Source organism: Chenopodium album, chromosome 18 (assembly GCF_948465745.1).
Source record: "Chenopodium album chromosome 18, dcCheAlbu1.1, whole genome shotgun sequence".
Classification (NCBI taxonomy): Eukaryota; Viridiplantae; Streptophyta; class Magnoliopsida; order Caryophyllales; family Amaranthaceae; genus Chenopodium; species Chenopodium album.
In genome coordinates, this window is record NC_137851.1 from 33,354,794 (window position 1) to 33,370,584 (window position 15,791).

The 15,791-nt window shown below is 40.2% G+C and overlaps 1 non-coding gene across 1 annotated transcript; it reads left to right on the plus strand.

The window, feature by feature from the left end:
* Window positions 1-13,927: 13,927 nt before the first annotated feature.
* LOC145593405 (small nucleolar RNA R71) lies at window positions 13,928-14,033 on the plus strand. Its single transcript, XR_014102735.1, has one exon. It is a non-coding gene; the product is annotated as a small nucleolar RNA R71 (small nucleolar RNA).
* The last annotated feature ends 1,758 nt before the right edge of the window (window positions 14,034-15,791 follow it).

Sequence of the window (15,791 nt, forward strand, 5' to 3'; positions counted from 1 at the left end):
CCGCCGTTTTCTTTTGAGGATAGAAATTCCTTGGTAACCTCGTCCCATGTCCTTAGAGAATTCGGATTGACCTCCTTGTCTAGCCATTCCAAAGCGCGCCCTATGAGAGAAAAGGGAAAGAGCTTGAGGCGGATGAATTCTTGAGAAACTCCGTTCACCTTGATAGTATTGCAATATTTTTCGAATTCCTTGAGATGGTTTAGTGGGCTTTCATGCTTGGCCCCACTAAATTGTCGCCTCTCTATCAAAGTGATCATTGTCGGCCGTATTTCAAAGTCATTTGTCGGTGTTGTAGGTGGAGCAATCCCACTCTCAAATCTATATGCACCAGGAATCCCCAATTCCTTCAATGCCACTCTTGGATTTTCTTCCATTCTTGCTTGTTCTTCTTGTTGTGGTTCTTCTTCACTTGAAATGCTAGGGCTCAAAGATCGTCTAGCACCCCTCAACCTTGCAATAGTTCTCTCAATTTCCGGATCAAATGGCACTAGTGAATGACCACGTGCTCTACGCATAAAATCTCAAAAGAAATGGTTAGTAGCACAACTACAGGTGTAGCCTAAAAGAAAATCTTTTTGTATTTTCAATTAAAGGTGAAATAGACTCAACAACTATAACAAAGCGCCAATATCACTCCCCTGCAACGGCGCCAATTTTGACATGAGGAAAATGTAGGTCGTTATGTACCTCTCCCTAGAGCCAAACCTAATTTGTAAACACTCGACCAACCTAATACAAGTATATAGTAAGTCAAGGGTCGAACCCAAAGGAATGAGTAGGAACGATGCTATAGCCTATGTTAAGCTAATTCGAAGAATATAAATGGTTGTGGTTGGTAACTAAGATGTCAAAAAGCTAGATAAATCGAAGAATTCAATATGCTAAACACTAGGGATATAGGTTCCACATGCAAGCTCAATGATTATGCTAATTTATAAATCACTCAATCGATTTAACATCACAAGGGACAAACAATAGTTGCAATCAAAGGAATCCAAAAGTTATCTCCTATAAGCCAAGATAGGGTTCACTATGAATGGCTAATAAGGAAAATCTGAAAGGAATAGTGTCCTTCGAATAAGTGTATTATTCCGATAGGGGGTTCTGAATTATTAGAAAGCTAATTTTTCAATGAGGTCAAGTGATCGGAATGCCTAGGTGGAGGCTGCTTCCGATCAGTAATATTAATGCATAATTAATATTACAGCTTAATCTTGACTGAACCCTTCGGGTCACACCCAAGCAACTAACGAGCCGAAGCGACGAATTAATTAGGAATTAATTAATAAGTCGACCGAGTAATTAATATTTAGACGTCAAAAATTCGAGCTTGGAGTGTCGAAACCGAGCGTCGAAAGTCGAGTCAAAAATAGTAAAAGACGAGACGTGAAAATAATAAATAAATCAACAAAGACCAAAATACCCCTAGCATCGGAATGCCCCACGCAATCCGAGTGCCAGGGGCATAATGCACAAGTATGGTGGCTAGCATGCGCACCAAGCCGAGCCAAGGCTGGCTGGTGCGTGCCAGCGCACCATTGCTAGCAGCCAAGGCGTCCAAGGGCAGCAACCCGCACTCAGAGTGCGCGGCATGCTAACAGCGTGCAGCAGCAGCCCGCACTCGGAGTGCGTGGCTTGCTAGCCACAAGCAGCAGCCCGCATCTCCAAGTGCGGATAGTTGGGCTGCGGCGCGGGCTATGGTGTGGCCTGCTGGGCCGTAGCACATGGCAGCCCACCTTGGGTGCCTTGGTGCCAAAGTGTGGGTGCCATGTGGCACAAGGTGAGAGGGTAGTGAGGTGTTGTATTGGCCGGTTTTGGGAGAGGGAGTGGGGAGCAAGTTTGGTCCCCCCCCCCTTCCAAATGGTCCTCACCTAACCTTTCATATGAGCTTGCCACTTGTTGATTTATTACTAGTTTGATTATTAATTTTATTTTAGCTTCAAAATAAAATGGGAAAATTCTCCCACATTGATGGGAGAGCTTTTCACACTCATGATTTTCCCTATAAATACCCAAGTTGGGGTATTGGAAAAATCACTTGAGTAAGAGTTGGAAAAGGCATCACTAGTAGTGAAAACCTTTGAACTCAAGAGTTGAAAAAGGCATCACCATTGTGAAAACCTTTGAACTCAATTACTCGGGTTTCGGTCGGGCCTTGCAAACTCCAAGGCATTCGACCTAGTCGGTGTTCGAGTTGTGGGTGGACTTCCATTGGAGGTCGTCGTATTTTCGAGGCTAGCTTTCGAAGTAAGAGCCCCTCAAGGTCGGGCGAAGCACGCGTCAAAGGTATAATTATAATCTTAATCTTGTCATTAAGTTAATTATGTTTATGGTTTTATTTATTGCGAGTGCGGTCTTGGTTTTAGGTTTGTTTCCGCGATGAGTCGGACTCACCAAACCCCAACAGCGGTATCGGAGCCTCGCTCGTTTATTTTTAAAATCATATTATTTTTCAAGGTGTTTTATAGCTTAATTTTTTGGTTTTAAGTTGCGAATTAGATTAGTAGCTCGTTTTATCCATTTTAACCTCGTATTAGAGCAGACTTCAGCTCCCGAAGCCAGATGTCGACCCAAAAATAGTGAATTTTTGGTGGAACAGGCGTTTTGGAAATGGTTTTACCCTTTTAGGACTCTATTTTTAGCCACAAAACGACCAGAAATGCACTTTTCGAGGGATTTTTTGTTTTGACGAAAAATTTTAAGTCATTCTAACCTTGAATAATTGCATATTTATGGTGGTTATGTAATTGGTTCAATACATATTTTATATGCAATTTTAAACCTCTTAAGGCATGATTACTTGGTAGTAATTTGTGTTTGAAATCTTGGTTTTATTTTTCACATAATTGCAAATTAATTGCATTAAGTGTGAAATTGGTTTTCTTTGAGGCTTCTAAGTTCTAAAGATTCAATCTTTAATCATGTCAAGTGATTGAAACTTTAAAGTTACTAAATTCCATGAATTTTTGTTGAACTTTGTTGATTTAATCACTTTAAGTTGATTGGAATCATAAAGTTTGAATCTTGTGATAGAAATTTGTTTATCTTCATATTGGAAGATATAATTTTTCAAGGATTCACAAGAATAAAAGTTGGAATCTTTATTGAACTTATGTTCATTTTTTTTTTCCAAACTCCCTTTAACTTTGTCAAAATCTCAAGATTAATTTAAATTGATTAAATTAATAGTGAGAAATTGCCTTATTTTGTTGCACCAAGTTAAACTAATTTTATTAAAGAATGGTTCTTTGAAATAATTCTGGTTATATGCACTTGGATGAATTTATTTAAGTTGGACTTGTTATATTTTCATTTTTCCTCAAAATTAATTGATTCTAAAATTAATTTAGAATTGATTAAGAATGTCACACAAAATCGGGAATTTTTCCTGAGGCATGAGTATACAAATCGAGGCTTAAGAGCCCCTCGCAAGCTCTCGGCCAGTTAGGCTGCTCACGCAACCCACATTAGGCTGTCGAGGCTGCTGGGCGCCTCGAGAGGTGTGCGCATGGGCAGCAGGATGTGCGTGCGTGTGTGCGAGGGAGATAAGTGGCTTCTGCTCGCTGCCAGCAGCATGGCGCGCCAGCCAGCAACAAACAGCAGCACGATGCAGCAGCAGCATGGTGCTGTGCGCGCTGTGCTGCTGCTATGCTAGGCTGGCCGTGGCTGGTGCGAGCAGGAGCTTGTGTGTGGTTTGGTGCGGCAGTGGTGTGCGGGGGATGTGCTGCGAGCTTGCAGCATGGTGCGCATAGCTAGCAAGCTAGTGCGGCCTCATGGCTTGTGTTCTTGCACGCCCCGTAGAAGAGTCGACGCGTATGCGATATTCTAAGCTATGGCTGTGACGCTTAGCATGGGTCACGGCTATGCGCACCTCCCCTTAATTAGCACATATACCCCGGTTTTAAGGCGATGTTACTTTGCATTTTAGCCCTTTATTTATTTTAATTAATCTTGTGTATTTTAAAATTTTGGAGGCTAGGCCTCGGTTTTGAGCGGCGTTGGCAAAATTTAATTTTGGCAAATTTTGGGCTTAATTAATTGGATTAATTAAATTAGATGCGGATTTAGTGGGAGCTTCAAATATTAATTGCACTTATTTACATAATCGGTTAAAACAACTTTGACTAATTTTAATTAGGCGTGTTAATTGGATTAACCACCAAGATTAGTTACTAGTTATCGCATGTTTATGCATTGTTACTTGTTTCATCGTTGTAAAATGCATGGGCCATTCACAAATAGTGAATGGATGAATGGAATATATGTTCTCCCACAGGTTTAATAAAATGGCAACTAGTGGGGCCCGATTAGGATAGAAAATACGGACTGCGATCCGTGATGTATTTTTGTAAATCTAAATACGGTCTGCGTACCGTTGAGTATTTTTGTACCTTAATATTTAGATTAGTCCTAATCGTAGATACTAGTAGTTTCATAATTTTGGTCAAGTCTTGAAGATGGAGGTTCTTGGAAGACAAAGCCATGAAGTTGCAAAAGAAGACCTTTTGAAGACTTGAAGAATTCAAGGGGTCATGCTAGTTGCCAAATATGCATCAAATGCTTATGCTTTACATATTTATGATCATTTATATGAATTATATGTTAGATGCATGTTTAGGATTTCGAATGTTGTGATGATTAATTAAGTTCACTTAAATCAACCAACATAGAAACCCTAGGTCCCTAAAATATTGAGTAAAATTGCCATTCCAAAACAACACTTATTGACCTATTGAGAGTAGTGATGGGCTACGCCAAAGCAAGGCATCACTACTACTCCCTAGACTCATAAGGCATACCGGGTATGCAAGTTGGTTTTGGTTGTACTCAACGATATGAGTGATGGAGTCCTAACATGTCGTGGCAAAGAGAATAAATTGTTGAGAGAGCATTAGATGCGACGATTTATTCAACCAAGAGTGGCTTGGAGCCATTAGCAAAGCATTGCTTACCTTGGGAGATTGAGTGCTAAGACAAGCCAAAGCATGCTTAGTCACTCTTTGTTTCCTTGGATCTTGGAATCGACTTATTTTCACAAAAATAGGGACAATTTTATGTGTAAATAAGACGTTAAATAAGTTTGAAATATGCATGAATTAAATTCAATCTTATTTAAGTATCATGAATGGGTTTCATTAAAATTCTTTCAATTGTAGAATCATGTCTTCAAGTAACTCAAACAACCAGTTCTCATTACGCTCAATTCTCGATAAGGAGAAGTTGAGTGGGCCAAATTTTCTTGATTGGCAAAGAAATTTGCAAATTGTTCTCATGCAAGAGCAAAAGGAATATGTCCTTGATGAGGAAATGCCCGACGCTCCTAATGAGGAGGTGACTCAGGCTGCCCTAAACCGATGGCAAAGTGCCAATCGGGATGTCAAATGCATCATGTTGGCCACCATGTCTCCCGAGCTTCAAAAGACTTTCTTTGAGAAGGAGACAGCTTTTGAGATCATTTCTGAGCTGCAGAATATATTCCAAGAGCAGGCCCGAACTGAGAGGTTTGAAACCCACATACAGATCCTTGATAGCAAGCTTAAGAGAGGAGAGTCAGTCACCCCACATGTACTTAAGATGATAGGATTATTTGAGAACATGGGAAGGCTTGATGCAGGGTATTCAACCGAGATGGCAATTGACATCATTCTCCACTCGCTGCACAAAGGCTATGATCAGTTCAAGATGAAGTATAATATGCACAGCATGGAGAAAACCCTCACTGAGCTTCATGGTATGTTAAAGCAAGCCGAGCAAACGCTCAAGGATGAGGGGAAACATGATATGCTCATGGTCAAAAAGGGCAAGCCGTTCAAACGCACGGGCAAAAAGAAGAAAGGCTTCAAGGGGAAAGGTAAGAAGAACTTTCCGCCTAAGCCGAAAGCTACGAAGGACAAGGAAAAAAAGGTAGCATCTTCTAAATCTGATTCCGAATGCTTATATTGTAAGAAGAAGGGACATTGGAAGAGAGATTGCCTCAAATTCAAGGAAGATAAGAAGAACGGAACCGTTGCTTCTGAATCAGGTATATTCGTCATAGACTTAAACTTCACTAGCTCAACATCATGGGTATTAGATACTGGATGTGGCTCACACCTTTGTTCCAATTCTTAGGGTCTAAGGAACATTAGGAAGCTAGCGAAGGGAGAGGTTGAACTTCGGGTCGGCAATGGAGCCAGAATTGCAGCCGTATCCGTAGGAACTCTCAGTTTGTCTTTTCCCTCTGGGCTTGTTTTAGAACTTGAAAGTTGTTACTATGTTCCCAACATTACCAAAAACATTATTTCAATTTCGGCGTTGGACGCCAAAGGTTTTGAATTTCAAGTAAAAGACAATGAATGTTCGTTTTATCTCGATAATGTTTTATATGATATTGCACATTCTGAAAATGGTCTTTATGTGCTTTATTTAGACAAACAAGTTTATAATGTGAATAATACCATCAAAAGAGCTAAGACCATGGAGTCAAATCTAACTTACTTGTGGCATTGTCGTCTTGGCCACATTAACATCAAACGCATCAAGAAGCTTCTACAAGAAGGCGTTCTTGACTCTTTCGATTTAGAATCTTTTGAGAATTGCGAAGGATGTTTATTAGGCAAGATGATTAAGCAGCCATTCTCCAAGTTGGGAGAAAGGGTCGGTGACTTATTGGGCCTAATACATACCGATGTATGTGGACCAATGAGCTCCGCCACAAGAAATGGACATCGATATTTCATCACCTTCACAGACGATTATAGTAGATATGGCTATGTCTACCTCATGTCGCATAAATCTGAATTGTTTGACAAGTTCAAAGAATTTCAGAGTGAAGTGGAAAATCAGCTTGGCAAGAAAATCAAAGCCCTTCGATCGGATCGAGGTGGTGAATACTTGAGCCAAGAATTCGATGACCATCTGAAAGATCATGGCATATTTTCAGAACTGACACCTCCGAGAACTCCACAATGGAACGGAGTATCCGAACGGAGAAATCGAACCTTGTTAGACATGGTATGATCAACCATGGGTCTTAGTGATCTTCCTATCTCTTTCTGGGGACACGCACTTTTAACTGCGGCACTAACACTGGACCGTGCTCCATTGAAAGCTGTAGAAAAGACTTCATACGAGTTATGGACAAAGAAACATCCTAGGTTGTCTTTTCTAAAGATATGGGGATGCGAAGCATATGTCAAGAAATTGATTTCTGACAAACTTCATCCCAAATCTGATAAGGTTTACTTTGTGGGCTACCCAAAAGAAACCAAAGGGTATTACTTCTACAACAAATCGGAGAACAAAGTGTTTGTTGCTCGTGATGGTGTCTTTTTGGAGAAGGAACACCTTTCCAAAATGACAAGTGGGAGGAAAATCAAACTTGACGAAGTTCGTGAGGATGAGCAACAAAATCAGAATGACAGTCAAAGTGCTCAAACAACATCTGTTGACAAAAGTCAAAGTGATCAAAATATGCAAAGTCGAACCGACAATGCAAATGCTTAGTCCGTTACCCTACGTAGGTCTCAAAGGTCGAGATATCAACCTGATAGATATCTTGGTTTAGTATTAACCGAGAATCAGGACATCCTGATCATGGATGGAGATGAACCGGCAACCTACAAGCAAGCAATGGCAAGCACCGACTCTGCTAAATGGCAAGAGGCCATGAGATCTGAAATGGATTCCATGTTTGAAAATCAAGTCTGGGACTTGGTTGACTTACCCGAAGGTTACACACCTATCGGATATAAGTGGATTTTCAAGTTGAAAACTGACAGAGATGGGAATGTATTTATTTACAAAGCTAGATTGGTAGCAAAAGGTTATAGACAAGTTCATGGTATTGATTACGATGAAACCTTTTCTCCAGTCACAATGCTTAAATCCGTTCGGATCCTCCTAGCGATTTCTGCATATTGCAACTATGAAATATGGCACATAGACGTCAAAACCGCCTTCCTAAATGGTATTTTGGAAGAAACTGTGTATATGAAACAGTCTGAAGGTTTTGTCGACCAAAACAACGCTGGAAAGGTATATGCAAGCTTAAGAAGTCCATTTATGGATTAAAGCAAGCAAGTAGAAGTTGGACTCTGCGATTCGATGAAGCCATCAGTAAGTTTGGTTTTATCAAGAATCTAGATGAATCTGGTGTTTACAAGAAGGTCAGTGGGAATGACATCGCCTTCCTAGTCTTATATGTCGATGACATATTACTCATTGGAAATAGTATTCCGTTATTAGAGTCTGTAAAGGCTTGGCTCGGAAAATGTTTTTCAATGAAAGACTTGGGAGAGGCTCAGTACATACTAGGCATCAAGATCTATAGGGATAGATCGAAAAGGATGATAGGATTGAGTCAAAGTACTTATATTGATAAGGTAATAACTCGATTCGGCATGGAAGGAGCCAAGAGAGGCCACCTACCCATGTCGCATGGCATAACCCTAAGCAAGAATCAGTGTCCAAAGACACCTGATGAGCGAGAAAGGATGAATCAGATTCCATATGCTTCGCTTATTGGATCGATCATGTATGCCATGATATGTACTAGGCTAGATGTATCGTATGCCTTGAGTGCTACGAGCCGATACCAATCAGACCCAGGAGAGGCGCATTGGACTGCGGCCAAGAATATCTTAAAGTACCTGAAAAGGAACAAGGATAAATTCCTGGTCTATGGTGGCAGAGATGAATTAGTTGTTGAGGGTTATACCGACGCAAGCTTCCAGACAGAAAGAGACGACTTCAAGTCACAATCTGGGTACATATTCTGTTTCAATGGAGGAGCGTTTAGTTGGAAGAGTGTTAAGCAAAGCACAACTGCAGATTCTACAACTGAAGCTGAATACTTGGCAGCATCTGAGGCAGCTAAGGAGGGAGTTTGGATTCGCAAGTTCATTGGTGAACTTGGTGTTGTACCCTCCATCGAGGGACTAATAGACCTCTATTGTGACAACAATGGAGCTATTGCTCAGGCCGGAGAGCCAAGAGAACATCAGAATGTCAAACATGTCAAGCAGCGGTTTCACATGATTCGGGAATGGAAATCAGAAGGTGAAATCAGAATTTGTAAAGTTGGAACGGATGACAATGTAGCCGATCCACTGACTAAACCTTTGCCTCAAGTGAAGCACAACAAGCACGTTGAGGCAATGGGAATCAGGCACATCGGAGATTGGCTTTGATTTCCTTATTTTAGTGTTTTAATTAATTTTGGACAATTTTAATGTAAAGCACTATGATGAACCATTCAGTTTTGGAGTAAATTAAATTTTTCATGCGATTTAAATCACTCCATTGGCTATTTAATTGTGGTTTAGAATTAAATAATGAGTCCATTCGATTCTTGGAATATTCAAAATAGGGTATCAAGACCAGTCTTAATAAGGAAACACCTATTAAGTGAACATTGAATATTATAATCGAAAATTATCCCTAATCGAGGTCATTTAAACGATGGACGATTAATGACCATTTGAGATTAATGTGTAGTTTGATTTATAGCACCGTTTCTTGTGCTACAAGGACATGATCGTCATAAATCATTTGCACAGGTATTAGTTTAGAATCATACTGGATCGACTTATGAGAATACTTTAAGAGATTAAAAAATCGTCATAAGTATACTTCTCATTATTGCTATCGGAACCTTTTTCCTCGACCATGAGTATTGTGAGCTTTCTTGTTTGAGTACTAGTCCGCTTTGATGATTGTCAAACGTCTGTCGTAACAGGGGATTATAACGGCATCACTCGGGCGGCTAGGTCCTCTAAGTAAGAGAAGCTACATTACAAGACTGGAAATGTCCTCCTATTAAATTTAGGGAAGATGTCTTTGTTGTTTACAAGGCCTCTCATAGAGCGAGACTGTAAAATGCATGGCCGTGCTCGGATGGATTTTAGAAATCATCTGTTTATTGACAGTCAGACTCGGAAACGAGAAACAATTCTGGACGTAATAAGGATGACAAATTAATCTTACCTTATAGTTCATGAAGAGGCATTAAGTGACATAGGAAAAGGGCTATACACTAAAAGCACACTTGTCCGGAAGGACAAGTGGAAGATTGAAAGGAATAGTGTCCTTCGAACAAGTGTATTATTCCGATAGGGGATTCGGAATTATTAGAAAGCTAATTTTTCAGTGAGGTCAAGTGATCGGAATGCCTGAGTGGAGGCCACTTCCGATCAGTAATATTAATGCATAATTAATATTACAGCTTAATCTTGACTGAACCCTTCGGGTCACACCCAAGCAACTAACGAGCCGAAGCGACGAATTAATTAGGAAGTAATTAATAAGTCGACCGAGTAATTAATATTTAGACGTCAAAAATTCGAGCTTGGAGTGTCGAAACCGAGCGTCGAAAGTCGAGTCGAAAATAGTAAAAGACGAGACGTGAAAATAATAAATAAATCAACAAAGACCAAAATACCCCTAGCATCGGAATGCCCCAAGCAATCCGAGTGCCAGGGGAATAATGCACAAGTATGGTGGCTAGCATGCGCACCAAGCCGAGCCAAGGCTGGCTGGTGCGTGCCAGCGCACCATTGCTAGCAGCCAAGGCGTCCAAAGGCAGCAAGCTGCAGCAACCCGCACTCAGAGTGCGCGGCATGCTAGCAGCGTGCAACAGCAGCCCACACTCGGAGTGCGTGGCTTGCTAGCCACAAGCAGCAGCCCGCATCTCCAAGTGCGGATAGCTGGGCTGTGGCGCGGGCTATGGCGTGGCCTGCTGGGCCGTAGCACATGGCAGCCCACCTTGGGTGCCTTAGTGCCCAAGTGTGGGTGCCATGTGGCACAAGGTGAGAGGGTAGTGAGGTGTTGTGTTGGCCGGTTTTGGGAGAGGGAGTGGGGAGCAAGTTCGGTCCTCCCCCCTCCCAAATGGTCCTCACCTAACCTCTCATATGAGCTTGCCACTTGTAGATTTATTACTAGTTTGATTATTAATTTTATTTTAGCTTTAAAATAAAATGGGAAAATCAAATTCTCCCACATTGATGGGAGAGCTTTTCACACTCATGATTTTCTTTATAAATACCCAAGTTGGGGTTTGGAAAAATTACTTGAGTAAGAGTTGGAAAAGGCATCACTAGTAGTGAAAACCTTTGAACTCAAGAGTTGAAAAAGGCATCACCATTGTGGAAACCTTTGAACTCAATTACTCGGGTTTCGATCGGGCCTTGCTAACTCCAAGACATTGGACCTAGTCGGTGTTCGAGTTGTGGGTGGACTTCCATCGGAGGTCGTCGTATTTTCGAGGCTAGCTTTCGAAGTAAGAGCCCCTCGAGGTCGGGCGAAGCACGCGTCAAAGGTATAATTATTATCTAAATCTTGTCATTAAGTTAATTATGTTTATTGTTTTATTTATTGCGAGTGCGGTCTTGGTTTTGGGTTTGTTTCCTCGGTGAGTCGGACTCACCAAACCCCAACAAAATCACAATCAAATTCAATCAATTAAAGCAATTCTCAAATCAAGGCTTCATGTCATTGAAAGTTGCAATGCAATCTAGATTAATCTTATAGGTTGATCACTCCTAGTTTAATTAATCACATGCACAACTATGTCAACCAATTTAATTGCAACAATCCAATCAATTTAGTATCATCAACTAGCAAAAATCATAAATCAAGCATGCTTCCCCTTCTCTCTAGCAACTAATCTACTCACTAATCATGGTGAAATTAAGGAACAAAACAAATTCAATCAAATTCATATTCATTTAAAGCTTAATCAAAAGAAAATCAATCAATCAACAAATTCTAGAGCAAGGAATGAAATCTCAATCAAAATTCAAGAAACTAGAAAGAATTGCATTAAAAGTAAATCAAAGGAAAGAAATCTTACAAACTTTCATTGAATTGAAGAAGGAATTTCAAGATCCAATTGAAATCTAAGATCAAATTCAAGTACAAACAAGTAAATCTTAAGCTTCTCTCTCTACGTTCTCTCTGTACTATTTTAGGAAAATTATATCTCAAGTACAAAGTTCAGTCGTCATAAAAACAAAGTCAAAAGCTATAAATAGAAAAATCGAGCGAAGGGGGCTGCACAGGGCCGTGCGCACGCCCCACCAGCCGCACGCGCGCACAGCTGGGTCTGCGCGCACGCACCCCTATGCCGCGCGCGCGCACCCCTGTGTGGTGCACGAGGCCTTGGCTCCTTCGCTTTGCTTGATCAAACTCTGTGCTCCAGAGCATCCCCATCATCAGTGCACTCGAGATGATGCCCGCGAGCAAGGCAGTCCCAAAATGAGCAAATTGACTTGATTATTCACCTACAAAACACAAATAAAACAAAGAGAGAAAGCATAAAAAAATAAAACTAAAACTAAATATATGAATTATCAACTAAAAATATGAAAAACTCGTAAAAACTAATCGAGAACCAAAGTGAATTATAAAAATGGAAAATCAAATAAAACTAAGAAAATTATATGAAAATGATGAAAGAAAATAAAGAAAATGAACCTAAATCTTATTCTTTTGAGCACCATAAACGACGTTCATCAACTACAATTCTCGGTCAAGTTCACCGTCTCCACAACATCACAAGTCCTCCTACCGCTCAAAATGTCTTTAAGGAATTTTGCATAATTCGGCATTTGGGAGACAACATCAGTAAATGGTAGAGAAAGATGAAGTTGTTTGAGCATGTTAATAAATCTTCCAAATTGTTCATCCAACTTGTGTCTCATGAATCTTTGTGGATAAGGAAGCTTGGGTTTCACAAATTCTCTCTCTTCCTTCACCTCCTTAGGTGGCTCTACCATTACTTCACTCAAAGATGCACCATCTCCCTCATCCTCAACTAAAACCTCCTTGGCACCCTCCTCACTCTTACTCTTGCTAGGAAAACTTTCCTCAAGCACCCTACCACTTCTTGTGACTATGGCATTAACAGGTCTCTTAGAGTCTAGGCCTTGAGAAGGTAAAGAAGAAGGGCTTGCATGGTCTTTCAAAGCATTGGCAAGTTGAGAAATTTGGTTTTCAAGCATCATATTGTGGGTCATCATTTCATTAAACTTCTTATCACTCACCGCCATGTAGGTGTTCAACAACTTGGTTTTCAATGATTTCCTCCAAGTTAGTTCTAGAAGAAGAAGAAGGTTGAACATAGGAATTATCACTTTAGATCTTTGGAGCAAATCCGGGTAGGGGACCCCTTTGAGCATTGTTTTGAAAATTTTCCCTATTTTGATTGTTCCAATTACCTCTATTTTGATTTTGACCATAACCTTGATTATGATTACCATAATTTTGGTTTTGATTTTTGCTACTATAACCTTGGTTGTTATAGTTACCTCGGGAATTTTGGTTCCCTTGGTATCTATTACCACTACCTTGTTTATAGTTGTCAAAATTTCCATGGTTGTTGTAATTCCTATTCCATTGACCTCTTTGATTCTCAAAACTAGAATCATTATTGTTTGACACATAGTTCACATGCTCATTCACATTTCCATCTTGATCATCACAAACATCCATACATGCATGAGGGCAATTAGAAGCATCTTGATCATACGATCCGCAAACATCACAAAACAAGCAACCACTAGGCATGTTACTAGAAGAGGGAAAGGGTTGAGAGTTAGAAGACATACCTCTCCCCTTAGATTGGGAGGGAAGATTCGAAACTTGGGAGGTTGCACTTTCCAACTTTGCCTTGATAGCGGACATTTCCTTCCCCAAGTTTGTCATTTGTGAAGACAAATTGTTTATGGCATTAAGATGATCAATCAAGTACACCGAAGAACTACTCTTTCTAGTTGACTCCCTTTCACCATCTTGCCAATCTTTATAGTACCTCACTACGTCTTCAATTATGTCTACTACTTCCTCCTCCGTTTTATTCATGATGGGACCTCCGGCTCCTCCATCAAGACACGACTTTCCTTGAGGACTTAGGCCACCATAGAAGATTTGAATAATTTGGTAAGTCGAAATTCCGTGGTGAGGACATTCTCTTTGATACTCCTTGTACCTCTCCTATGCTTCATAGAGGATTTCACTAGACTTCTGCTTGAAACCTTGAATCAAAACTCTAGCCTCCGCCGTTTTCTTTTGTGGGTAGAAACGGGATAGAAATTCCTTGGTCACTTCGTCCCATGTCCTTAGAGAATTGGGTTTGACCTCCTTGTCTAACCATTCCAAGGCACGCCCTATGAGAGAAAAGGGAAAAAGCTTGAGGCGGATGAATTCTTGGGAGATTCCATTCACTTTGATAGTGTTGCAATACTTTTCGAACTCTTTGAGATGGTTTAGTGGACTTTCATGTTTGGCCCCACTAAATTGTCGCCTCTCTATCAAAGTGATCATTGTCGACCTTATTTCGAAGTCATTTGCCTGTGTTGTGGGTGGAGCAATCCCACTTTCAAACCTATATGCACCCAGAATCCCCAATTCCTTCAACGCCACCCTTGGATTTTCTCCCATCCTTGCTTGTTCTTCTTATTGTGGTTCCTCTTCACTTGGAGGGCTAGAACTCAAAGAACGTCTAGCAACTCTTATCCTTGCAATTGTCTTCTCAATTTCCAGATCAAGTGGCACTAATGAACGACCACGTGCTCTACGCATACAATCTTAAAAGAAACAATTAGTAACACGGCTACAAATGTAGCCAAAAAGAGAAAAATCTTTTTTTTTTTATTTTACAATTAAAAATGAAGTAGACTCAACAAGTATAACAAAGCACCGATATCATTCCCCAACAACGGCGCTATTTTGATGCGTGGTAATGTAGGTCGTTGAAAACTAAAGCACACCAATCAAACAATTAAGAAAATCAAACTTATTCCTAGCATAGGACAAGTCCGAGTCGAACCACGAGGAATGAGAGGAAAATTGTTGTCAAGCTACTTCGAAGAATGAGAGGTGAAGTGAATTGAATTGTAACTAAGGTATCAACTAGCTAATCAAGTCAAAGAAAATCAATATGCTAAATACTAGGGATTAAGGTTCCACATGCAAGCTCAATGACTATGCCAATCGATGAAGAACTCAATTGATTCAAACATTGCAAAGGACAAATAATAGTTGCAATTTATGGAATTCAAGAGCTATCTCCTATAAGCCAAGCTAGGGTTCACTATGAATGACTAACAAGGAAAATCACAATCAAATTAAACCAATTAAAGCAATTCTCCAATCAAGGGTTCATGTCATTGAAATTTTCTATGCAATCTAGATTAATCATCTAGGTTAATCACTCCTAATCAAATTAATCACATGCACAACTATGTCAACCAATTTAATTGTAACAATTCAATCATCCAAGAATCATCAACTAGCAAAAATCATCAATCAAACATGCTTCCCCTTCTCCCTAGCTACTAATCCACTCACAAATCGAAATGGAATTGAAAAACAAAGCAAATTGAATTACAAACATCATCATTTCAAGCTTAATCAAAGAGAAAATCAAATTCAACAAATTCTCAAACCAAAAATCAACAATCAAATCAAACATTCAAGAATTAAAGGAAAGAGCAAGCAAAAGTAAATTCAAAGAAAGAAATTCTCACTAATTTTCATTGATTGAAGAAGAAATCCAAGCTCAAAGATGTAATTGAAGTACAAAACAAGTAATCTAAAGTTTCTCTCTCTACTTTCTCTCTTTACTAAATCTGAAAATAAATCTCAAGTATATATGAAATCGTCCTCCCCTAAAAAAGGAAAAGTCAAGGGGTATTTATAATAAATTAAGCAAAGAGGTTCGGAGTAGGGCCGTGCGCACGCACCACTAGCCGTGCGCACGCACAACAAGGTCTGCGCGCACGCACAGAGGGGTATGCGTGCGCGCACCCCTG